Here is a 6,226-nt window from a genome sequence, read left to right on the forward strand (position 1 = left end):
CAACTTTTTGCGAGACTAACGACACAAATTGTTTGTATGGGAGATTATAAAATTGTGAATTTAAGACTTTTTCAGGCAATTTTTTAAATTTTTCTCTCCGTAAGAACCATCCCGGTACCTCTAGAAACATTCTAAAAAAAGAATTTGCGAAATCGGCCCAGCGGTTCTTGAGTTATGCGCTTAGCAACACATTTTGCGATTCATTTTTATATTATATATATATTTGATTTATGAACTGAGGATGCATTTAAAAGTAAAATACAAACTAAACTAATACTAGATTAATTATAACTCAACATGTATGTAGGACTGTGTAAACGGACAATAAGACTGAAGTAGAAATGCAACACTGTGTAGGAAACAAATTTGAGTAGGACTTTATTTTGGGACCGTTGTATCGGTTGAATGTATATCGGTGCAGCGCATCTCCACAGTTGAATTCCGTATGTCCAAATACGTTTGATTATATACGAGAATTTTATTTGATGTTGTTAGCTGCGATTTGATACCGATTAACCAGCTTATTTTGCTATATCTTAGATTTAGTTCTGCAACTTTTTTTTGTATGTGCTCTTTCCATTTCAGCTTTGCATCTTTACATCTAACGTTATGCCTAGATATTTTGCAGAGGTGGAGTATGGGATTGCCACATTACCAATATGTAAAGGAATATATCTAGCACTTTTGTTCGTGTAGTTTAAGTGTATTGATTTCGTCTCGATTAAAGTAATGTACTTTTGCCTGTCGTTATGATGCAGGTATCAGCAAATGTGGCAATTGTACAGTTTGTCGGCGTAGGCATATCGGAATTGAACAAGATATATAAAAGTGGTCCCAGGATAATACCTTGGGGTACTCCTGTTTTTATTGGTTGCAATGTGGTATACGACTGTCCCTGCTTGATTCTGAAGTAGCGGTTGCTCAAGTAAGATTCAAGTAAGTCAGTTAGATATTGTGGTAAGAAACGTCTTAATTTACAAAGTAAACCATGGTGCCATACTTTATCGAATGCCTGGGATACGTCTAGAAACACAGCTGTGCAAATTAGTTTATTTTCCATCACATCTTCTAAAGGGTGATTTTTTAAGAGCTTGATAACTTTTTAAAAAAAAAAAACGCATAAAATTTGCAAAATCTCATCGGTTCTTTATTTGAAACGTTAGATTGGTTCATGACATTTACTTTTTGAAGATAATTTCATTTAAATGTTGACCGCGGCTGCGTCTTAGGTGGTCCATTCGGAAAGTCCAATTTTGGGCAACTTTTTCGAGCATTTCGGCCGGAATAGCCCGAATTTCTTCGGAAATGTTGTCTTCCAAAGCTGGAATAGTTGCTGGCTTATTTCTGTAGACTTTAGACTTGACGTAGCCCCACAAAAAATAGTCTAAAGGCGTTAAATCGCATGATCTTGGTGGCCAACTTACGGGTCCATTTCTTGAGATGAATTGTTCTCCGAAGTTTTCCCTCAAAATGGCTCAAAATGTTGAAACCACATGTCAACCAAGTTCAGTTCTTCCATTTTTGGCAACAAAAAGTTTGTTAGCATCGAACGATAGCGATCGCCATTCACCGAACGGCGACGAATCGACATTTCACGGTCTTCAGCCACACTCTCAGAAACAGACGCAATATTCTCTTCTGTACGCACTGTACGCATTCGTGTGGTTGGTTTAATGTCCAATAAAGTAAACTGAGTGCGAAACTTGGTCACAATCGCATTAATTGTTTGCTCACTTGGTCGATTATGTAGACCATAAATCGGACGTAAAGCGCGAAACACATTTCGAACCGAACACTGATTTTGGTAATAAAATTCAATGATTTGCAAGCGTTGCTCGTTAGTAAGTCTATTCATGATGAAATGTCAAAGCATACTGAGCATCTTTCTCTTTGACACCATGTCTGAAATCCCACGTGATCTGTCAAATACTAATGCATGAAAATCCTAACCTCAAAAAAATCACCCGTTATTATGTTTGTTATGCGATGTACTTGATAGATTGTGGAATATTGAGTCCTAAAACCGAATTGATGAATTGGTATGATACCTTTTTCTGCAATTATGTTCTCAAGTTTTTTGATAATGACAGCTTCGAGTAGCTTAGACAAAATAGGCAACAATGAGATTGGACGATATGACGAGGCTTCATGTGCACTTTTCCCAGGTTTTTGTACCATAATGATGTAAGCTTTGTTAATGCTCTGGGTGTTAAATGTTTCAATACATCACTTGTAATTAAGTCGACGCCGGGAGCCTTTTTAGGCTTTAATCTAATTTTGATGATATTTTCCACTTTTTTTTTGTAGTTGGTTGAATTTCGCTTACATATTACATATATATTTTTCTTCGTTGCTTTTAGCACAGGACCTGTTGGGCTTTCTGAGTGGAGTATTAGCCAATATCGGTTTCCTGGCATTTTTACAGCTTTCCAAAGAGAATAGTCTGTATTTTTGTTTGGCGTTAATTTCTTAATATAGCTCCAAATGTTTTGATTGTTAATTTGTTTTATTTTGATACTGAGAAGCTTGGTTAAATTGTTAAGGTCTTTTTTATATTGAGGAAATCGCGTACTTTGCCATTTTTTACGTATTTTTCTTTTTTTACTTATGAGATCAAAAATATCTGCAGGGTATGTAGTATAAAAGTTTTTTTTGCTTTAGAACATGAGTACTTTTCCATGCCGATTCTTGAATAACTTTCGTAAATTCATAGACTTCATATTCCAGGATATCAGGAGTTGTTATATTTTCTGTAGGATCAATATGTTTGTCAAGTATATCTTTAAAATACTCCCAATCTGTATGTTTATTAGAGAGATATGGTGGTCCGATTTCCGAATTTAAGTCAAAGCCAGTGTCTACTGTAATGAAGTCCTTTGTTATTTGACGAATGATAAAAAAGTCGATCAAGTCAGGTAATTTTCTTGTATCGGTATGTCAGTAGGTCGGTTTACCAGTAGACACGAAGTCACATCCAGTGGCCATAGCGGTTTTAAAGTGCTCTCTACCCTTTGATGTCGTAATTCTTGAACCCCATTGCGTGTGTTTTGCGTTAAAGTCACCACCCATAATGAATTTTCCATGATGCTTTAAAATAAGCTCTGTATATAAATCATATTTAATATTATGCCTACGTGGGCTATATATTGCAGTAATATGTATTTTTCCAATCCCAGTGTCAACCGATATAGTCGTAGTTTGGAATCGGGAATGCTTATATTCATTTCTTCGAAGTGGTGAATATTGTCTCGAACAATTATTGCTCTCCCCCCTCTAGCGTTATTATTTGGGCGATTAGAGCAATACGTCCTGTAGTTTTTAAACTTAACAAAAGTCTGATTAGTGAAATGAGTTTCAAATATAAGACATATATCAATCTTTTCAAGATGGAGCAATGTCTCTAATTCGTCCCTATGTTTGAGTAAGCCATTAGCATTCCAGGTCATAATTTTTAGAGGTTTCATTTTTGCTGCCTATAGTTGCTTAAGACGTTCGTGAATAAGTTTCTTTTGCTCTTCTAGCTTATTAAGCTTGTTGAGAATCAACGAAAGATTGTCGGTAACACCATCAACTTCTTTCGCATTTATTTGATTTTCAGACAATTGTTGTTGGAATTTGTTGCCATCTTTTACTATGCTGTCAAATGATGGTTGACCAGATTCCTGGCTTGTATTCGTAACATCTTTCTGTGGGGCAGTAGATACTCTTGTACTTATTTTTTTTTTTTTTGGTTGTTGAGGCTCTTTGCGTTTCACAGCCGCGTTTTTAATTTTTTGTATTTGTTTTGCCACTTCACATCCCCTATAGTTCGCAGGGTGGTTTTTATTGCAGAGTCGTATGGTTTCCGGCACACTTCACACACCTTGGTGGTTTGCAGCAATAGTTTCTAGTATGACCGAACGCCTGACAAGATTTGCACTGTTTCCATGGCACAAGTTTCGAAGTCTTGATGGGCTCAAGTTTGACGACAGAATTTAGAATATGTTTAATTTCATAAATTTTCTTAATATTTTCTATAGGTTCAAAGCATATAATAAACATATTTATATTTACAAGGAATTCATCAAGGGGTGGTTAAAATGTCCCGATATTATAATTGGCGGGGGGCGATGGATTACATTTATATTTTTTTTCGTTTGGGCTGATTCATCCGGACTCGGAGATATCATACTTACATCCGGTGAAGAATCTGCCTTGCGTTTCTTATTATTCCTGCTGTTTTTCTTTTTTAACAACCAGTTTGTTTCATTTTCACGCTCTCCTTCGTTTGTTTCAGCTACAAAAGTTGTTTTTGATGGAGGGGAAGAGGCTTGATCGGTATATTTACTAAGAGCTTTTCTTAAATTTTCATTTTGGAGCTTAAGTGTCGCATTTTCATTTTTGAAGTTATACTTCTTATACGACTTCGGAAAAGGTTGCGATAATTGTTGGTTGCGCAACCTATAGCGTTAAACAATCGAGAGAGAGAGAGAGAGATAGTGAATGAGAGTAAAGCAGAGAACTTAAAGCACTTACCATGCTTATGCTATTTGAGCAGTGGTCGGCACGAGAGGAATTGTGACTGTATAGGTGAGCACGCAATAATGAATACCCAGTGAGAACTCTGTAGCCTAACATTGAAGAATGTTTTTAATTTTTTCATAAAACATGAATTTTTGTGCTCATTTATTCATTTTAGTTATTTTATTATTTAAACAAATATATTAGAATACAAAAGCATTAACTTTTCTGTCTTCAAATAGCTTAAAACCATAAATATAATACATAACATAAAACGAAACTCATAAAAGTATGCATTTCGCGCAGGGCACTTATGCAAATTGCTATAGCCATACGCGATGTTCACTCGTTGCTGGTTCGACAACGACTGAATGATAGAGCGTAAGCGTACGTGTGACAAGAGTCGGCACAATTGTGGTATGGAGTGCCGACCACTGTATTTGAGCAATTCTAGTTTTTGTAGAATAATGGTTAACTTTTGGTTGAAATACCCTGTGTTGGCCGTTGAAAAGTTAAGACTATATTTCACAGGATCATTTCTGTAGTCAGTCTTCATTTACTTTCTTTGTAAATCCAAAGTATTAGCACCTGCGATAAGGAGGTATATCGTTTTATCTGACAGCGTGAGGCTTATGAACTTCATTTCTAATTTTGTATTGTGGCATATTAGAAATCATGTGGTCTGAGTGGTGATTTTAATCAATAAATTTCAAGGTTTTATACAAATAATTATATATAATAATGCAGTCAATAAGTACAGTAGGGCAATTCACAATTTTGTGCAAATGGTGTTGCATATTTGCAATTGCAAATTCGCTGTATATTTTGTTAGTGTAAAAGAACAATATGCCCCGCTCATTTGCAATTGCAAATATGCAAGAATGCAAAATGAACCCTAGCGATAATCATAAAAGTAAAAAATTTAATTTAATTGCCATTTATATATCATCAAATTCATCGATGCGAGATATAAAATTGTTCATCGGTAAAGCTTTATTACCGTTGTCAACTGCAGGTTCGCAAGCTTTTGCAGATATTATCGGAGAACCAGTAGAGTATAGCGAACAACCGGTACTCCTTGCGGGAGATTTCAATGTAAATTTCTCATTGCCAGATGCTGAACCATTACTGGCATTCCTCAGAGAGAAATTTTCATTAGAAATGATCAATGGAAGAAATGATCCTACGACAAAAGGAGTACAACTATTGATGCGGTATTCGCGAGAAATATAGATAAAATATACATATGTAAGACATTTCATATCGTATTTTAGTTATCATAATCCAATTGTAATTATTATAGATATCAATCCGTCAGAACCCAGAAATGATAATTGATTTGAACTTTGCTTTATAAAATGTGCATAATAAATTTATGAAATGTGAATTTAAGAAAGTGTTGGTCACTCCACCATATTGCATTTCTTGGAATATCACTAAGAAGTATAACTTCTTCCGCGCGTAGGGACTCCACGCACCTTTTTTAGTTCATTGGCAATTTTTTCTATTCTCATAATGTGTTCAGGCAACGTACTCATTTGGTTACATGGTGTTCCGCCACCAGGAGGAGAGGTCTGGGTGTCCATCAAGTACTTATGAAGATATAATTATGTTAAGTACTGTAAACTGCCTTACAAACTGCTTTACGGACTATTCTTACAGATATTGCAGTGCACTCTAGTGATGAGCGATATTTTACTAACGGTGATTTTTTCACTGTGATTGA

At 35.5% G+C, this 6,226-nt stretch overlaps 1 pseudogene; it reads left to right on the forward strand.

Annotated features, from left to right (window-relative positions):
- Positions 1 to 5,014: 5,014 nt before the first annotated feature.
- On the forward strand, positions 5,015 to 5,191 carry LOC114805092 (small nucleolar RNA U3; annotated as a pseudogene).
- The last annotated feature ends 1,035 nt before the right edge of the window (positions 5,192 to 6,226 follow it).

This window comes from Zeugodacus cucurbitae, chromosome Y, assembly GCF_028554725.1.
Source record: "Zeugodacus cucurbitae isolate PBARC_wt_2022May chromosome Y, idZeuCucr1.2, whole genome shotgun sequence".
NCBI classification, from domain to species: domain Eukaryota; kingdom Metazoa; phylum Arthropoda; class Insecta; order Diptera; family Tephritidae; genus Zeugodacus; species Zeugodacus cucurbitae.